Genomic DNA, 20,567 nt, shown 5'->3' with positions numbered 1-20,567 from the left:
GCACACCTGCATCTGTGATTGTGGTGAAACTTGCTAAGGACATGCTTTGACAAGTTGTTGTGAGTATCCGAATCTTTGCATATGTGTCACTCTTACGTATTTATATGCACATACTGTGAACTCAGAGATATGATTTTGCTGTCGTATTGAATCTTGCTCGAAGTATGCTGTAGTATAAGTGAGACAATTCTGAAGGGATGATCTTAATATTGAAGGTGACATTACATTGCTGTAAATATACAAAGGTGGCCCTCAAGCACAAACATAACAAGAGACTTGGATGTTTTCTGGGGCTAATTCTCTGATCTTTGAAAACCAGATCAACCTTCCCTGTCTCAATCTGAGAAATGTTTGGAGCTGGATTGTGACACACTGGCATGTTGTGACTAGTCATGTTTTATTAACAGTGTTATTGATAATCGCTATGGAGTCACAAATCTGCTGCTCTAATTAAACTATTAACTTGTGTGATGGTGATGCCCCATTGTGATTTCTGTACTTTAATGCAAGAGGCAACAGGTATGTAGAACAAAGTGTTCCAATTCAAATAGAACGATGGTTATTTGGTAATTTCACAGTTTATGAGCATAACTCATGAAAGGTGTCCTTGTTTGAAATGAACATAAACAGAAACAAGTGCAGACTTAATTGACACAATTTAGATATTTGCTATAATGAGTGCATAATTACTAAACAAGTGGCAACTTTGGAAAATTAGGTCCTTGAGTATATGCAAGTACGGTATGTAAAGGTGTTGATGTAGAATTTATTTGAAATGTTTTGTGAATGGCTTAACATTTTATAACTCGCGCTTGCAGGCATTTAAACCCCATACCACCTACGTGGTTTGTCTTTACCTTGAATAACCCAACCCGCCTACCTTGTACTGCCTCCAGAATGTAAAATCTCTTCATAATGTTTTCTGCTAAAGAAGCATGACAATATGAAATGGGTCTTTCCCTTATCAGTCTGAAAGTTCCCCTGACAGCTCAGTGTTGTGTTAGCACTGAGTGTGCTTAGCCTCTCTCTGAGTGTGCTCTGCCGCTTACCTTTGGCTTCTGTAATTTGCCTTTTGAGTTCCTGCCACCTGTTACAGCCTCCCTCCCCCCCCCCGACTTTTTCAGAGCTGCTTTATATAGATCTCTTAATACTGCCCTTATCCGTGTACAGTCTCTCTGTGGTTTGTGCGTCATGAGCCTGTATTGTACTCTAGCTTAGGAGAATGACAGTCCAGACAGTGTGAGCAGTTGTGCACTCTGGACCAGCTGTGTGTATTAAGTGGTAATAAACAAGGTTTTGCATAAACAAAAACAAAATCTTTTCTCTCATTAGTGTCTAATAGAGACATTTAGACATTTCATGTCCCCTATCTTTCTTCTGAAGATCGTTTGGTTTTTCAGACTTGGTTTTCCCTTTGGTGAAACTGCCTCATTCCCTGTACAAGTGGTATTAGGACCACACATTATTCAAGAAACTTCCCTTTGCTCCTCAGAGGACTTTTGTTGGAGTCAGTTTGGGATCCTAATAATGTATCACCACCACAAAACTCATGACGGTGGTGTAAAAAACTAACATTATTCTATTTGACGCCTACCTTTTCATATAGTAATACTCTAAGGACTGATGGGGAGACCTTAATAATCTATCTTCTCTTTTTGTCTCATTGAGAACCAGACCAAGGCTGAGTTGCAACTTGAAAAATTCAGTTCAAATAATAGGTAGAGTAACAATCTTAATTTTGTAACTATGGGGGAACACTAGGGATTCCCCGCAACCATCCTCATTGTATGAGTGCCGTTCTACATGTTCCTTTACAGATCTAGACATTTGAATGCCTAGTGTTGGGGAGTAACACTGCATGTAACACGTTAATCTGTAATACTGTAATCTCATTTTTCAGTAACTTGTAACTGTAATGGTTCCTTTTCCAGACAAGCTTAACTGTGGTAATGCATTACTTTTTATGTGAAAAAATAACATTACATTTAGTTACATTTTAATAAAAAGGTCTACAGCTAATGCATAACGTGGAAATCAGAAAGTGCTTCAACACAGTGCAGGTCAAACCTTACATGTCACAAGAATGATCTTTTTATGTAATCTTGCTGGAAAATGGCATCAGAGGGGATTGAATGGGTTTGATAGCTGGACCTTCAAAGAATATTTTAAGCTACAGCTTCACCAAAACTGAAAAAATATCTCTGTAAAATGTAAACTTTGCCTGAGAAGTAACTATTTCTAACTGTAACTAGTTTTTTTTCAAAGTAATAAGTTACTATAACAAGTTATAAGAAATAACTTTTGATTACGACAAATAAGCAATTAAAGAGCTCTCTATTCTCCTTGAGAAAGCAGAGTAAATGAAGACGGATTGTTATGAAACTGTGTTTGAACTCTGTAGCACCTACTGCTTTATCGCACCAAGTCTGGAGAAAATAAAATGGAAATTTGGCAAGTCAGTATGGCTTCAAGGGCTAAATCACTGTGTCCGAATAGTTGGTCTCTGGATTTTATTCCCCACAAAAATGTAACTTTGCAACAAAGCATTTATTAATCTGCACAAAGTGTTTGGTTCTGTGAGTAACTGTACATACACAGTATTTAATAGTAAATTAATCACAATCTTGAGTACTGTATATTTTTTATCACCATGAGACTTTCTGGATAAGAAAAACAATAAAAACAAAAAATGACTGTGTCCTTGGAGTACAAAAATAACTAACCTTAAACTCATATGCCTGACACTATGCCTTTTCATATATTATTTTTTTTGCCAATGGTTAGCATGTTTTCCAAATATTTACTTATAATTTTAGTTATGTCAGCCTAAAGTAGGGGTGCACCGATAAAGATTTTCTTGGCCGATGCTGACAGCCGATGGTTATCTACCCATATCGGCCGATACCTATAGGATACTGATAATAAATAGACAGTGCAGGTAGTTTAATTGTTGTATTTTTGACAAAAATGAACAGGTATTGTTTACTTATTGCATTTACTTTAGAAAATAAATACAAAGAATAACATAGTATTATAATGTGTGCTTATTAGTGATTTATACATTTGTTTTACAATACAGTCACACCAAAATAACACTTTGCATTTGTACTAGTAAAAACACTTATGTAGAAAAAAATATATAATGTAGCATTAACTTTTATAGCCACTTACTGTAAAACATTGCATAATATAACTTTGACCTATACTGTACAAAAGAAAAACTAATTTACCTACTCAACGTCAACTATAACAATGTTCGTTAAATTCTCATTTTAAGCACACACTGCTTAAAAATGCAGCCCAACTTAAATTGTTCACTTAATCATAAATAAAAAGATGTATCGAGAAAAAGAAAATACAGAGTTACAAAATTCAGTCAAACTAGAATTTGTTACTAAACGAGACAGCACAGTATCCAATTCCAGCTTCAAAATGCCACCTAGTACACCTGCAAGCAATGCAGATGAAGCAACATAAACAAAAATTACAAAAGGTAATTCCCCACTTAACGTTTAGATAGCCCACAACTCCTTGCAAGTTAGGGTGAATGTAGTCATTGGTTTTAAAGTGCATTTCAGCGAAACTCTTTACGTTCAAAGATTTGATCAAGTGAGCTACGGAGGAGGACCTGAGGTGATGCTAAGCTGCAAGAGAGAGAAAGACAGAGCAGAGACATCGCAGAGGCAGTTTTGTAACTAACCACTCATCGATGCTGCATTTGAACAATAATTTGCCTGAAACCAACTATGTTAGTATGAATGTTATCGGCTTCATGTACTTTAAACTACTACTATGACTACTACTATTACTACTACTACTAATAATAATAATAATAACTTAAACTATCAGTGTTAGCCAGGATTCAACCTACAGTGCCTATAGGAAGTATTCACCCCCCTTAGACATTCTCAGTTTGTTGTATTACAACCTGAAGTCTTGATGCATTTAAATGGGATTTTTTTCCTTTGATTTACACAACCTACTCAACACTTTGAAGAGGCAAGAGAATTTTTATTGTGAAACAACAGTTAATGAAAAATAAAAAAACTGAAATGTCTTGGTTAGATAAGTTTTCACCCCCCTGAGTCAATACTTGGTAGACCCACCAATTACAGCTGTGAGTCTTTTGGGGTAAGTCTCTACCAGGTTTGCACATCTGGATCGTGCAATATTCGCCCATTCTTCTTTGCAAAATTGTTCAAGCTCTGTCAAGTTGGATGGGGATCATTGGTGGACAATCTTAGTCTTTTCACAGATTCTCAATCGGTTTCAAGTCTGGGCTTTGATTGGGCCACTCTAGGACATTCACTTTCTTGTTTTTAAGCCACTCCAGTGTTGCTTTGGCTATGTACTTGGGGTCATTGTCTTACTGAAAGGTGAATCTCCGTCCCAGTCTTAGGTCTTTTGCAGACTGAAGCAGGTTTTCCTCAAGTATTTGCCTGTATTTCGCTACATCCATTTTGCCATCTACCCTGACAAGCTTCCCAGTCCATGCCAATGAAAAGCATCCCCATAGCATGATGCTGCCACCACCATGCTTCACAGTAGGGATGGTGTTACCTGGGTGATGTGTTGTGTTGGGGGTTTGCGCCAGATATAACACTTTGCATTTAGGCCAAATAGTTCAATTTTTGTTTCATCGGACCACATAATCTTTTGCCACATCTTTTCAGTCTCCCACATGCCTTTTTTCAAATTCCAAGCAGGATTTTACATGAGCTTTTTTCAGAAATGGCTTCCTTCTTGCCACTCTTACATACAAGCTAGATTTGTGGAGTACCTGAGCTATTGTTGACACATGGACAGTTTCTCCCATCTCAGCCATGGAATGCTTTCACAGTTGTCATTGGCCTCTTGGTGGCTTCTCTGACCAATGCCCTTCTTATCCGGCTACTCAGTTTGGGAGGACGGCCTGCTCTTAGCAGATTCTGGGTAGCACCGTATTCTTATACTTCTTAGTGATTGATTTGACTGTGCTCCATGGGATATTCAGTGCCTTTTAAATCTTTATATACCCCTCCCCTGATCTATGCCTTTCCACAACTTTATCCCAGAGTTGTTTTGAGAGCTCCTTGGACTTCATGGTAGTATCTTTGTTTTGAATGCACTACCTAAGCGACCTGGAAGTGACAGCGTGGGAGAAGTACAGGCGAGGAAAAGTACAGAGCAGTTAGAAACAGTATGGAGAAATTACATATTTATTTGCTTTAATCAGAAAACACAGGAAATTGGGAAAACACTGCAGCTCAAAGTCTAACAGCTGCATGTGATTTTCTGATAACAAGCTGAAGCTCAGAGCAGCGGATTCAAATTCAGCACCATTCTGAGTCACGGGGGAGGGGAGCAGCCAACAGCACAACAGAACAACACAGCTATAAAGCGTGGGAGAAGTACAGGTGTGGAGAAGTACAGCAGTTTAGCAGCAGTTTGAAAGCAGGTTCACAGCTGCAGAAGAAACTAAACTTCCAAAATAAAAAATTAACGTGGTCTTAAAGCCAGTAATCTGTAACACCTGCATGATGTGGGAAATCCAAGAAAAACCAAGTGTGCGTAAAGTGCCGCACAATCCAGGACTTGATTAGACTAGTAAGTTTGTTAGAAATGGAGCTGGAAGAAATGAGACGGCAACAGGATCTTGAGGAGCTGACACATCCAAACACAAAGACCAGAAATCAAAACATCCAACAAATTTGAGCCACTTAAAAATTTTGATGAGCAAAACCAACATCTTGTCCAGACAGCAAAAAGAAGGGAAGATATGATTGTTGAGGACTCAATATTGAGAAACACAGCAAGTTCAGTTCGCAGTTTGGACCCCCTTACTACAACAGTGTGCTGCCTTCCAGGAGCCTCTGTCACGCACATCACTGAGAACGTGGACAGGCTCCTAGAACGAACAAGGGATGACCCGGTAGTAGTTGTCCACATCGGTACAAACAACATTGGAAGAGACAGAACAAAATCCCTTCAAAACAAATTCAGAGAGCTATGAAGGAAATTAAAAGACAAGACCAAAACTGTGGTATTTTCTGGGATACTGCCGGCACCTTGCAAAGGACCTTATGGACAGCTGGAAATAATTAATCTAAACGCATGACTGAAGACGTGGTGCACACGGGAAGGCTTCACCTATCTTGATCATTGGACCACATTCTAGAACAAGGACTATCTATATAGGCGGGACGGACTGCACTTAAATAACAAGGGAACCAGTCTACTTGGAGAAAAGATCCTCAAGCAGGTTCAGAAGCATTTAAACTTGAAAGGAAGAAATCATAAAAAAAAAAAATCTATGTACATGGATTAGGGAGTAGATAACATGTAGAAAACAGAAAGTATTGATTAGAGGAAAAAACTCAAAATGGAGAGAGGTAACCAGTGGAGTATCACAGAGATCAGTATTAGGCCCTCTGCTATCCCTAATCTACATAAATGATTTAGATTCTGGTATAGTTGGCAAACTTGTTAAATTTGCAGAGAAGAGCGAAGTGCAAAAAAGAGCGACCAGAATTATTCTGGGTTTAAAAGGCATGTCATATGAAGACACGCTAAAAGAGCTGGTTCTATTCAGTCTTGAACAAAGAAGACTACGCGGCGACCTAATTCAAGCATTCAAAATTCTAAAAGGTATTGACAATGTCGACCCAAGGGACTTTTTCAACCTGAAAAAGAAACAAGGACCAGGGGTCACAAACGGAGATTAGACAAAGGGGCATTCAAAACAGAAAATAGGAGGCACTTTTTTACACAGAGAATTGTGAGGATCTGGAACCAGTTCCCCAGTAATGTTGTTGAAGCTGACACCCTGGGATCCTTAAAGAAGCTGCTTGATGAGATTTTGGGATCAATAATCTACTAACAACCAAACGAGTAAGATGGGCCGAATGGACTTCTCTCATCTGTAAACTTTCTTATGTTCTAACTCTGAGATCTTACAGAGCCAGGTGTTTTTAATCTGAAATCATATGAACCACTTTTATTGCACACAGATGGACTCCATTTAACTTATTGTGTGAATTCTGAAGGCAATTGGTTGCACCTGAGCTTATTTAGGAGTGTCACAGCAAAGGGGGGTGAACACTTATCTAATGAGGATGTTTTTATTTTTATTGATTTGTTTTTTCACACTTTGAAAGTGTTGAGTAGGTTGTGTAAATCAGAGGGATAAAAATCCCATTTATATGCATCAAGATTTCAGGTTGCAACACAACAAAATGTGAAAACCTCCAAGGAGGGTGAATACTTCCTATAGGCACTGTATTTATAATAATAATAACACCGTGTAACAATTTTTTTTTTTTTTTTGTTCCTGGTTAGTAAATGTTATTTCCTAATTGCTTATGCCTCAAAAGTATAGAAAATGGCTATTATTCCCCACAAACTTTGCTTTTGTGACCAGGACAGTGAAATTTTGAAATTTACCTATTTCCAATGAGAAAACGGCCTTTTTGTTTACATAAAGTCAGAAAAAAACAACATATGAATCCAAATTAGCATGTATTTATACTAAAGTAATACAAAAATGGCTACAAAAGATTTAGAAGTGAGTAGTTTTTCGAGATTTACAATTATACTGTATTTACAGCATAATCGTAAAATAGTATTTACAGTATAATCGTAAATCTCGAAAAACTACTCACTTCTAAATCTTTTGTAGTCATTTTTGTATTACTTTAGTATAAATACATGTTAATTTGGATTCACATGTTGTTTTTTTCTGACTTTATGTGAACAAAAAGACACACATTTGCCCGTTTTCCCATTGGAAATAGTGATATTTTGAAATATCACTGTCCTGGTCACAAATGCAAAGTTTGTGGGGAATAATAGCCATTTTCTATACTTTTGAGGCATAAGAAATTAGGAAATAACACTTACTACCCAGGAACAAAAATTGTGTTACATAGTATAATAATTTAAGCATTAGAATAATACTCTACTAGCAGTTCATTGTTAGATTTAATGAAGCATTAAATCTGTTCTGCTACACACAACTCGCTATCTTATTGTCTTGAGATATAAAAAAATAAATAAAAAATCCAAATAACACTCTTGAGACATATTTACTGCATTTTGATTGCATGTTTACACAGCATTGGGAAAATGAGTGCCAGTGTTCTTGTGTCATTAGTACGTGCATCTGACCAAACATTCAATTATATGCTGGAAGAGATTCAAGCATGAATATCTCTATACATTATCGGATAAAATAACAAAAACTGCCAATCACCAGTTGTGATTTTTTTTTCCCTTATATTGGTGCCATGCCGCTAGGCTGCTGATTATCAGTGCACCCCTAGCCTAAATAATTTTTTTTCATTATGTTTGTTTTTAGTGGAAAAGCGCAGCATAACTATTTTTGGATACTACACATAACAGATCAGTTTTAATGTGCTGGCCTACAATCCATACAGGATTAAACTACAGATTTTTGTTTTGTTTTTCCTGAATAGGCTGCCTGATGCACTAGAATCACTATACCTCTGAATCTGAATCTGGAGATTGTGATCCACACTGGATTCCAGCTGGGCTGTATTTAATGACATGGGGATTTTGGCATCACAACCGGTAGCCATCGAGCTCCAGTGGGATTAGAATGAGCATGTAAACTAAGCAATGGAAGAGTCCGTACCCGGCCTGCTGGCTCAGTGTGGTGCCGAGACAGGGGCCTCCTGCTGTGTGCTATTCTAGTCTAAGCTAAGTCACCAGATGGACAGTACCTTGGGTAGGGGAGGAGAGACTAAGTACTTTTCAATAGCAGAGTTTTGTGTATCTGGTTTGGAAAAACACCCTCAGAAGCTAGTGTGGTACTATTGCTATAATAACTCTGTTATAAAATGACTTTTTACACGACATTCCTCATATTCTTCAAAGCTTTTGTTTTAAATAGTTATTAAAATGGCAGTTTACCTTTTCAATGGCCTTGTGTCATTTCTGTACTATGAATAAAGTGTATTTGGGTGGAAACCAATCTATATGCATTGCAGAATACTTTTTAAAATTATTTGTTTTTTGATACCTCTCCCCTCAGACAAACTTTTGTACACGATATACAGTAGTCTTTTAAATATATAACGCACACCCTTGTGTAACACACATCCTGGGCATAATAGGCCTTGTGGTGCATCTTTTGTAGACTGTAACAAACACACCACGTGTCCTTTATCAGAAACACCACAGCATACTACAAAGTGCTGCATTTAAAAAAAAAAAAATCTGCATTATCCTCATGAAAGTAAACCCGCAATTCACAAAGATCATCTTCAGCCTAACAAAAAGTAAGGCAGTAATAATGTTGCTAATTGCTAAAAAGAGATTGACACTCCATTGCTGTACCTGTCTGTGACAGGGTAGCGGCAAGAGAGAGGTTCAGAAGCCACGAACTTGCAGTACAAGTGCTAAAGTGCACTTAAAGAAACAGAAATAACACAGGTTCACTCACCAAACTCCTCTACCCAAATGGAGCCCTGGGTTCTCCTTCTATGGGATGTGGCTGGAGCCTAATTAATCAGTAATTAGTGATTATCTGTTAAGGTTCCAGCCACATTCTGTTTTTGGCAGAGAGGAATTAATCCCATCCCTGCCAACCACCCCCAAACACTAGTAAATATACATGGGCAGAGCTCTCTCTCTGCCACATATCCCTCCCCTTGTGCAACGCACACAAGGCCATTCCAAAGCCATCTCCCCCCTTAAATTCCCAAAAGTCCTGGATAGAGTCCTGCAACAAGAACAGAGACAACCATGGGGCTACATGCGACCGCAACAACTCCCCAGAGCCCAGCCGAAAAGGACCCCCAGATGATGGGAACCAACCTCCTGGCTGCGGAGGCAGCAACAGCAGGACTCCTGGCTGCAAAGGCAAGCTGGCGACCCAAGGCGACGGTAGACAGGCCTCCCCAGGTGATGGTGGAGGTGCAGCCCTAGGTAGTGCAGGCTCGGTAGCCCCAGATTGAGCAGCCTTGGTAGCCCCAGGTTGTGCAGGCTCGGTAGCCCAAGGCTGTGTAGGATCAGCAGCTCTAGGTGGTGCACGCTCGGTAGGCTTAGCGTTGCAGACATGGCAGCCCTAGACGGTGCAGGTACCTGCTCTGAGTCTTGGAAGTTTTTTTTTTATTCCACTGCTGCCACCACATGTGACAGGGTAGTGGCGAGACAGACTCAGAAGCCAGTACAAGCACTATAAAGCACACTTTAGTAAACAAAAATAACACAGGTTGACTCACCAAACTAATTAGTGAGCCTAATTAATCAATAATTAATGATTATCTAATTAATGCTCCAGCCACATTCTCACATCTTTTTGGCAGGGAGGAATTAACCCCATCCCTGCCAACCACCACCATTTGAATTCTTTAGAGCTCTCGCTCTAAAGAATTCAGATGCATTTGTAGGTGCCTGCTGCATTTTTAACTTTATCAAACTATATACAAACTGATATTGAGATGTAGTTGTCGGGTAGTGTAAGGCTGTAGTCGGTTCTATATATAATAGCGGCTGGAGTTTGCATTCTCTGGTCTGTGTGGGCATGCACGATGTGAGTAGGAATGTAAACAGTGTATTCCTGGAAGGCAGGCAGTCTGGACTGCACTATATCTGCACGTAGATGCCTGTTACTAGTGTGCTTGATACCCTCCTGCCTTTCTCTACTGCCACTGCAGATCAGAGGATTTCCATTCCCCTCTTTGTTTTGTATTTTGCAGTTGAAGTGTTGAAATTCTTTAATTGTTTGGCTGGCGCCGCTTGTCTCTTCAGAGAATGGTCTTTTAATACCCAATTCCTTCTTCTACACAGGTATATGAATTTCACAAATGTTAAGCAATGATCTTATCAGAAATGCCAATCTAGAATTACACAACACACATAGTATTAAAACAGGTTAAAGGCATATTTACATATGTGTGCATGAATGAAAATCATCGATCGTTGATCACCGAAAAGCATTTGGATTGCTAGTAGTTTGATAAGCTTATTTCGGGGAATGGTACATTTCTGTAATTCAGAACCAGGATGTTAAATGAGGGGGCTCGGTGCTCAGCTCATTGTTTATTACTAGTTTTATGGCACAAGAAGTCATTTTGTGTGGGATAGTTCAGTAGATGACCACATTCCCTTCATGTGTATAAGTAATGGTTCCTCAGTCGACCTCACATTGTTTCCGGTGTGCACTAACCAGTTGAAATAACCAGTTTAGATGTGGCACTATTACTGTACCTGTAACACCCTCTCAAAATATGGCAAATTCGCTGGTTTCAGTGCTTCTTGTATTAACCAGGGAACAATGTGAATTTAGATCTGGTTTATTATGCTTGTCTGCTTTACCAAGCTTAACAAAGCTTTACTACAGGGCACACTTGGCTATGCTTTTACTTTGTTACTGTGCAATGTATTGAAGTAATATTTTAAAACATTAAGGGATTTATAGGGTTTTTTTTTTGTTTTTAAGAGCTAGTTCTCTGTTTTAATGTTCATGTTTGGCCTGAAGAAGATGATTTTAAAGAGGTGATTTTAAAATTTAACCATTTTTCAGTTTACAAATAAACCTTTGTCATGGGGCTGTTGCACATTAAGGTTGTTTTTACACCTGATCTCTTTAAAGCCATGTACAATGCAACACACGCAAATGGTAACATAGCAACACAAACTCCATGTGTACAGTACATTTCTGAGGAGATAACTACCAACATCTGAATGGCATTGCAGATTATTCCTTTGTTGAATGTCATGACTGCTTTAATTTGTTGCCATGGCCTTGCATGTGTGTGCGATGTTGTACATATTTATTAGTTGCCCTCCAAGCCCTTGACATCTGGCTTCACAAGCTGCCCACGTCAGTGAATTAGGAACAGTACAGATGGCAGTCAGATTAGCATATGGGAAACAGAAACTAGACGGTGGTAATGGGGTCACGTACACACAGATATGATGCATATGCATAGGACTGTAGCCCAGTACACTGGGTGGTTGGGAGGGGTAACAAGCTACATGTAAAACATTAATCTGTAGTTTTATTTCTCAGGATTATACAGAGATACAAGTATGTTTTGTAGGATTCTGGGCTGGACATATGAGACCGATGTACTTGCTTATCAAGCACTAAGCAGGTGGTAATTGTGCCTATGGACTAAACACAAATGTGATCTAGGATTACTGCGCTTTCATTAGTTTGTAGCAATATTATAAGTTTGACATGTAGGGTCCTATTTTCATACGTGACTAAGGGGTTAAGCGTGCATAAATCTTTTTAGTTGTTTAAATGGGTGGCTTGTGTGTGTGTGTGTGATTTTCAAACCTGTACATTTAGATGCTTCATGGAATTTAGTCGTCTGTCTATTTTAAGTTATTCACGGCTAGTTAAATTAGCTGACATACCCCTGCAGCTTCTACTTGGTGTAACTTTAGTTGCTATTGTTTAAAAGATGGACAATATACTACCCTTTTGAAAGTGAGAATGGCAGTTTTTTTTTTTTCGAAGTGGCTGCCGTGCAGATAGAGAAAAGGAGAATAATGACGAGGGGGAAGTGTCTTTTTACTAGATTATACAAACCCCATCTTCATTTTTTGGACCTAACAGATGATCAGATTATTAGTCGCTCTCAACTAAATCTACAAGCGGTATTGGATTTAAGTGAGGAGTTATCAGAGGATTTGGAGTGCGCCACAATGTGCAGCTTTGATGTTCCTGTGGCAGTGAAATTAACCACTGCGCTTCTAAGATACTATGGGGTGCTTTCAAAGTGTGGAGGATATGTGCCAAAATGGAAAATACAAACATACAGATATGTAGAAATACATAAATGTCTATATATATTTGTTTCAGCGTTTATTTATTTTTTTATTTTTTATTTTAGCATAAAATATTCTCCATTTCAAAAATCCATCGGAGACAACTGGTGTATAAGCCAGTCTACAGTGTCCAAAAAAGTGGCTGAAGTGACTGTGTGTGAATAAATATACAGCTTTACAAAAACTGCACAGTTGTCACAAACAACAAAATAATAATTTTACACTATTGTAATGCTACAACATGTTATCCTATCTATTTTTGTATGGTCACAGGATCTGTTAATCATTCACCTAGCAAGAAGGTTTCTTATAAATGAAGAAGTGCATCAACAAGTATTCTACTTTCTCAGATGAAAAATGTGTATTTCTGCTTTTTATTTTCTCAAATACCTGAGAGGCAGACTCTCCAGTTGTATTATGGTTTGCAGCTATTTATTAGACCCTATACTGGGTGTTTATGGAAAATGTGTGGTTCCTTTAGAATGTTTGGTTCCTTTAGAACGTGTGGTTCCAGTAGAACATGCGTTCCAGTAGAATGTGTGGTTCCAGTAGAACATGCGTTCCAGTAGAATGTGTGGTTCCAGTAGAACATACATTCCACTAGAACCTGTGGTTCCAGTAGAACATGTGTTCCAGTAGAATGTGTGGTCATACCATACCAACTCATACCAGTCACCGGCCTACCAATTGCTGTTGTGCTTATACCATTTGAAGTGAACAGGTTAGAGAATTTTGCCCATATCGAATCCTAGCCTGGGATTACTAATATCTGCCGCACTGGAAACAGTGGTTAAAGTGGGGCGGTATGCATACCGGTGAGAAAAAAAAAACTGATGGTTATACTTCTACAATACACCCTACTTGGATCTCTTTAGGTTCGAACAAAAACACTTTGACTTTATCTCTATACATAGCGCAAGTATGTTTCACCTCAGGTCATTTCTTATTCTCTGGAAGCAATCCGCCAGGGTCACTGTACCTGCATATTTTATGCATTACTGATGTGTGTTGGAAATCTTACAATCAAATCCTACTAATACACTTCAGTTGAATTTCGTGTTTGGTTTTATTTTTCTGTACTAGTTTTATGACGTCAAAAAATGAAAAGAGCATCAGTAACTAGTAATATAAGTTCATTTATCTGCCCACCAAAGCAATCTGAGACAATCTAAGATGATTCTGACTGTTTGTACAACACAAAAACATCAGACCTACAAAAAGAAGTGGGCACCAGGCCTGAACTAAATCAGCAAACTTCTCATCAGCCTGGGCCTTCAATATCTGGACAAGAGCAAAGTAACTCCCCCACAAGTATTAATTCTGTTGATTACATTGTTTAAAACAATATCTGGAATACAAAGAGAAATATAAATAGCTGTTCTCAAAAGGTTCTGTTGTGATGCAAAGGGTTAAATGTACTGTTTAAGGTGTTACACGAGCCTCCTAGTGGATAGCATGTAGTATATTCCCAGTTGGAAGCACCTCAGAACTTGACCAACAATCTCTAAGAAAAACAAAACAAAAAAAAACATTTAATTTCTATAGACCTTTTATGATGTGTAATATAAAAGCAATTGACGGTAAAAAGTTTTTAATATTTTCATTATACAACGTTAAAACAATAACAAGTCCTTTTAAAAAAGCTAAATAATTATAACATATTTTAGATGGCTTTTAAAAACGATACATTATCTGTAATTCTAAATGGGTTGTGGTTTTACCCCTTCAGAAGCTGCTATGCATACAGTACAGCATGCACACAGTTTCCTTTTACAAATGACTGGTGACAACGGTCCCGTTGTGTCCCAGTGCCACGTCCTCTATAAACATCGAGATACTGTTCACCTGTAGAGGTCTGCATTGTGTTGCTCCTGAGCAGAGCCCTTGTTAGTACATTATTTATTAGCTGGCTCTGTGCCATGGCCCCCTGTCTCAGGTCTGGCACAGAAATCCTGGCCCTGCTCCACCACTGCCCTCCTCAGGGAGGAGGCCACATTCCTCTGGCTTAACAGTTGCTGTGGAGACAGCCATTTGCAGGGGCAAAAGTTCACCAGTGGCATCTTTTGTGGTATTTTTATTAAACACTTGTTTTTAAAAGTACTTGTGCAGCAGTTTAAAGACATCATTTTTATCTAATTAAATTTAATTTAATGGATTTTTAAAAATCTGTTTATTTACATTTACTGGATTCTGCCGAGTCAGTGCCCAGGGGGTATAAAGTTCAAAGTTGCTGCAGTATGTCCACTGTTTTTTCATTTCAAATATTTTATCAAAACAAACATTACACTTTAAAGCTACAGTGTGCAGTGCAAAAGCGCATCATGAAAAACCAAATTTGTAGGTGAAAAACACTATAATAAAACTGGCTACATTTAAAAAATATATAAACACATGAAATTTTCCGTCCACTAAAATAAATGACTTTACATAATATCTGTAAGAAGGAAATTGGAGTGTCCAGTGTGAAAACACAACATGAAATAATATGTGAACGAGGCATCTAAAGTAGCACTGCAACATTAAAGTGTTCAATACAAAAAATACATGTTACAAGCTCCTGCAGTGTCTAAAAAATGTCATCAATCAGACTGCGGAGTCTGTGTCATCTGATCCGAAACCGCTGAACTCTTCATCACCTGAACCTTCATCATTAATTGTGCAAGCAATTGTCTGAATCATTAATGCACAGGGCAACTGTATCGAGGCAATTTTTTCTAGTCACATGAGTAATGATATTTCCCCTCAGGCATTATTTGCACATGCTTATTCAAAACCAGAAATTAAAAGTGAAAATGGACATTTTGAAAAGAGCTTTGAAGCAAACTTTAAAGTTTAAGTGTAAAAAGTTGTAAGGATGTTAACGTGAAAAGAAAAATGACAGCTACGTTACTTAAACAGTTGTAGCAACACCAAGGGATGTGTAGCACTATATTTTTTGGAACCCCGCTACATAACTTTAAGAGATTCACTTTGACTGTTGTACGTTTGATTTCCATAACCTCGATGCCCTATATATTTATATAAACTGTGGCAGGATCTGGAGTCACAGCCCCTAAGATCTGTTGAATATTCAATACAACCCTTATAAAATCAGCAAAGTGCAGAGAAAGTATGGTGAAGCATACAGTGCTGAGAAAAGGTTTGTGAACCCCATAGGATTTTCACATATTTCACATATTTCAAACCTAAAATGTTATTAGATCTTAATCTAAGTCCCAATAATAGATAAAGATAACCTGATTAAACAAATGACACAAAACATGATACTTGTTCAACATTTATTTATCCACAAATGATTCAAAATTCAATATCTATGTGTGAAAAATTATGTGAACCTTCATTCAGTAACTGGTGGCACCCACTTGAGCTGCAATGACTTCAACTTAGCGTTTCTTGTAACTGGTCAGTCTCTCACATTGTTTTTGAGGAATTTTGGCCCATTCCTCCTTACAGAACTGCTTCAACTCGGTGATGTTTGAGGGCTTCCTTGCATGGATAGCTCGCTTCAGGTCCTGCCACAATATGTCGATGGGGTTTAGGTCCGGACTTTGACTGGGCCATTCTAGAACACAAAATTTCTTCTTCTGCTGCCATTCTTTTGTAGATCTACTTGTATGTTTAAGAAGTCTTGTAGATCATCTATGTAGTCTTAGATGAACTTCAGATGGGCAGCAACGTTCTTTTTAGAGAGCAGTGGTTTACTCCTGGCTATCCTTCCATGAACACCATTCTTGTTCAGTCTTTTTCAGACAGTCATGAACACTCACATTAGCCAAGGCCAGAGTGGCCTGCAGATCCTTGGATGTTACTCTGGGGTTCTTTGTGACTTTCTGTGTTTTTCTTGGAGAGATTTTGGTAGGATGACCGCTCCTGGGTAGAGTGACTGTGGACTTGAACTTTCTCCATTTGTAGACTATTTGTCTGACAGTGGATTGGTGGAGCCCCAAATCCTTAGAAATGGTTTTGTAACCCTTTTAGACTGATGAGCATCAATAACTGTTTTTCTGAGGTCCTCAGAGATTTCTTTTGATCGTGGCATGATGTGTTTCCACACACCTGTATGGTGAAGACCAAACTCACAAAGTTTCTGATCTTTATATAGGATGGGGCCTCCCAAACACATCCTTGAAGATCTACCTAATTATTTAAACACCTAATTCTAATAATCCCCTTAATTGAGCTGATAAAACCAGAGGTTCACTTACTTTTTCACATATCCCGACAGCACACGAAAAGCACACAGGGCTGAGTGAGACCGATAGGAGCCGAATGAAACTGAAAAAAAAACAAAGGGAGTATCTCATAACTCCATGCTCTACAAAGATAACACGGACATAACAAATGAGATAGCTGATTTATCAGTATGCATGTCTATAAAGAGGTATGTGAAAAATACAGCAAACGAGGGGTGGGGCTTGGCTGGAGTACTGGGTGTCCTTTTGCGATTCAATGCCTTTTAAACCTGTTTTACTCTGAAAAAATGTATACTTTAAACAGTGTGTGTAAAATTAACAGCATGTGTGAAAATAAATTGGACCTGATGCGCCTGACAAGCGCCGAATAAATGGACCGCAAAAGGTTAATGCTACTTAACTTTTAGCCATTTTCTAAATGATTAAATGATTAAACTAAACTGAGACACACTGACCATCACCTACAGAATATTCATTTATTAGCTTTGTTACTGTACTTGAACTGTTTTTCTTACTAAATAAAGTGGTGGACACTGTTTTGCAATAGAATAGACTTGATATACTGGGAGAATATGCCCCACACCAGGGTATACCAGGAGAACAGGCCCCTCACCAGGGTATACCAGGAGAACATGCCCCACACCAGGGTATACCAGGAGAACATGCCCCACACCAGGGTATACCAGGAGAACACGCCCCACACCAGGGTATACCAGGAGAACACGCCCCACACCAGGGTATACCAGGAGAACACGCCCCACACCAGGGTATACCAGGTGAACATGCCCCACACCAGGGTATACCAGGAGAACACGCCCCACACCAGGGTATACCAGGAGAACACGCCCCACACCAGGGTATACCAGGAGAACACGCCCCACACCAGGGTATACCAGGAGAACACGCCCCACACCAGGGTATACCAGGAGAACACGCCCCACACCAGGGTATACCAGGAGAACACGCCCCACACCATGGTATACCAGGAGAACAGACCCCTCACCAGGGTATACCAGGAGAACACGTCCCACACCAGGGTATACCAGGAGAACATGCCCCACACCAGGGTATACCAGGAGAACACGCCCCACACCATGGTATACCAGGAGAACAGACCCCACACCAGGCACACCATGTTTCAACTACAAGATTTTCTCACACGTTTTTCATTACTACAGGTATGTGTTTTTTATTTTTTTATTTTTTGCACTGCTTACTCCTAATTACAAGGTCTGCTTTTTATGTATCTGTTTATTCATTTCTTTCTATTTTCATAGAAGTGCCCTGGAGACCACAGTTTCTGTTTCGATTTGTTATCTATAAAAACAAGCTTGTCTAGTGTATGTTCCAAAGGCAAATTGGAGATAATGCCAAAGTTCCAGTTATACTGGAGAAGAACATTTCTTAGAAATATAATTATTTTAACTAAAGTTTGCTGACTTTATGAGACCCACAAACCATTGTTTACAGCACTCACAGTTTCAGCCAGGCTTTGATTTTTACTTCAGTATTCCCTACAATTATTTTGACTCTAACAATCATGGCCAGTGAGAATATTTTCCAACATCACAGCAGTCCTAATAGTGTGGAATATATGCGCAGTAAGTGAATGAACATCTCAAAACAAAATTGCTAAATAATCCTAAATCACGTCCTAAATAATAAAGACAAAGATACATGCACTGCACTTTAAAAGAAATATGCATGTTTTCGTCAAGATAGTTCCAGAGGCCTACATTCAAACAGGTTCATTCAACCCTAATTCGTTCTGAAAGATAGTTGCATTCTTTTATCTCTTTTGAGTTTCTTTTTGTTTTGCTGCCAGTTTGTACTGATCAAAAAGAAAAACAAAAGATTTGATCAAACTTATTTCTTTTGAAATAAAACAAGCATATAGCAGCCCATCAGACCTCATCAAACATTGTCTGTACAGGTGTGCAGATAAAAGCATGTTCAACAGTCTGGGGAGTTTTTTCTTTTGGTTTTTATCTTGTTACTCTTTGTATTGCAATGTTTGGGTTCACTTGTACCTTGATGGCAATTGAAATTGGTTGCATTGTTAAAAAACAGTTTTGTTTTCATGTTCTTAAATGACTCTGCCAACATACTTCTGTTTAAAATACCAGTTTTTTCGATTTTGATATAAGATGTTGCAGGAGGTTTAGTGAGAGGAGATTTAGGAGGTCTTTTGTAGTTTGTAGCTAAATAGAACTATACTGTAGCATTGGTGCATTAGGAAAATAGTAGGGAAGAAACAACCTTTTTTAGGAACGTCATTGATTTACTGGAATTGTTTTCATGTTATAGAAGCACAAATTACATTTTATAACATTTCTATTTAGTACTGAAAGTCGTGGGCAGTCTAATAGGAGAGCTGCTTCCTGGGAACATGGCTGCAGTGTTGAAAGAGTGTCAAAGGCCATTACATATCTCATGACCCGGAAGAGATGGGATTTGCATGTTCTTTGGAGAAGGGGTTGGAAAGATCTTAAACCAGACCTGGAATGAGAGAGAGCAACTGGTTCTAGCATGGGTTCCATGGTTACTGGCTGTGGAATGGCTTATTAATGAGCCCAGTATCTGTATTCAGGAAACTGATACCATGTTTATATACTCACAACTGATTAAAAACTAGAGGAGGACCGACTGTAAAAGATGCACCCTGTGAACAAACAAGCTGGCTGTAACATGCATCGTCTCACCCAGAGATCCCCAGAGGTTGGGACAGGTCGGCCCTTCTACTGTCAACTTGATCACTTTATGGAAAAAGGGTGTTAAATAAAGTGACCGATTTCCTGACTTAGTATGAAGAGTGCTTGGATAAGAATACATTATTGTTTAGGATGGGTGTGGAAATCACGCATTCACAAAAGGATAAGACTGTAGCTTTCGACTTTGCTTAGCTGTATTCCTCCTGTACAAATGAATACTGTATGAGTCCAGTCAGGCACATGCTATGACTCATTTTCAACTTTCTTTTTGAAAAGGGCTTTTATTAGAGCAATCTATTTTAATTGCATAATTGCATAAGTCGTCAATGTGTTCTACCCACCACAACATGGGCTGTCCCCACCACTGACATTAAAGGGAATATTTAAAGTTTGCAAGTCATGATCTTCAAAATTCATTCTTGGGTTTAAGATTTAAAACAGTTTTTGACTTTCCATTGTGAAACTGTATAGAGTGGGGCACTGTACTCATGTTGGAGCCTGTCAACAAAAAGTTAGGTAGAAAGTGCAGTATGTATGTATGTGTGGTTTAACTGAGCTGGAGACACTGTGTTGGTGGATAGTAACATATCATTTTAATGTTCAAACGGCAGCCAAAAGTCTAAGCATTCCATGAGCGTAATGATGAGACTTGCTCAGAACGGAAGTAAAAGGGGGTTCTGTGAAACATGCATACAGATCCTATTCACTTTAAACAAGTCTACAATGATTCTTTTTTGCTATTGTTGTCGTCTCCTAGCAGTGCTAATTAGAAAACATGTCCAGAGGCAACAGAAGATCTCTAGTATCATGTCCTGACGATGCATCCCAGTAAATTCCTCTGCTGTGGATATGAGTTCCAGGTTTCAGCTGAGTAAACACA

At 38.7% G+C, this 20,567-nt stretch overlaps 1 protein-coding gene across 1 annotated transcript in view; it reads left to right on the top strand.

Annotated features, from left to right (window-relative positions):
* The window catches only part of LOC121295735 (caskin-2-like), a 118,264-nt gene that overhangs the window by 5,323 nt on the left and 92,374 nt on the right, over window positions 1-20,567 (top strand).

Source organism: Polyodon spathula, chromosome 20, assembly GCF_017654505.1.
Source record: "Polyodon spathula isolate WHYD16114869_AA chromosome 20, ASM1765450v1, whole genome shotgun sequence".
Taxonomy (NCBI): Eukaryota; Metazoa; Chordata; class Actinopteri; order Acipenseriformes; family Polyodontidae; genus Polyodon; species Polyodon spathula.
This window is presented reverse-complemented; position numbering and strand designations above follow the sequence as displayed.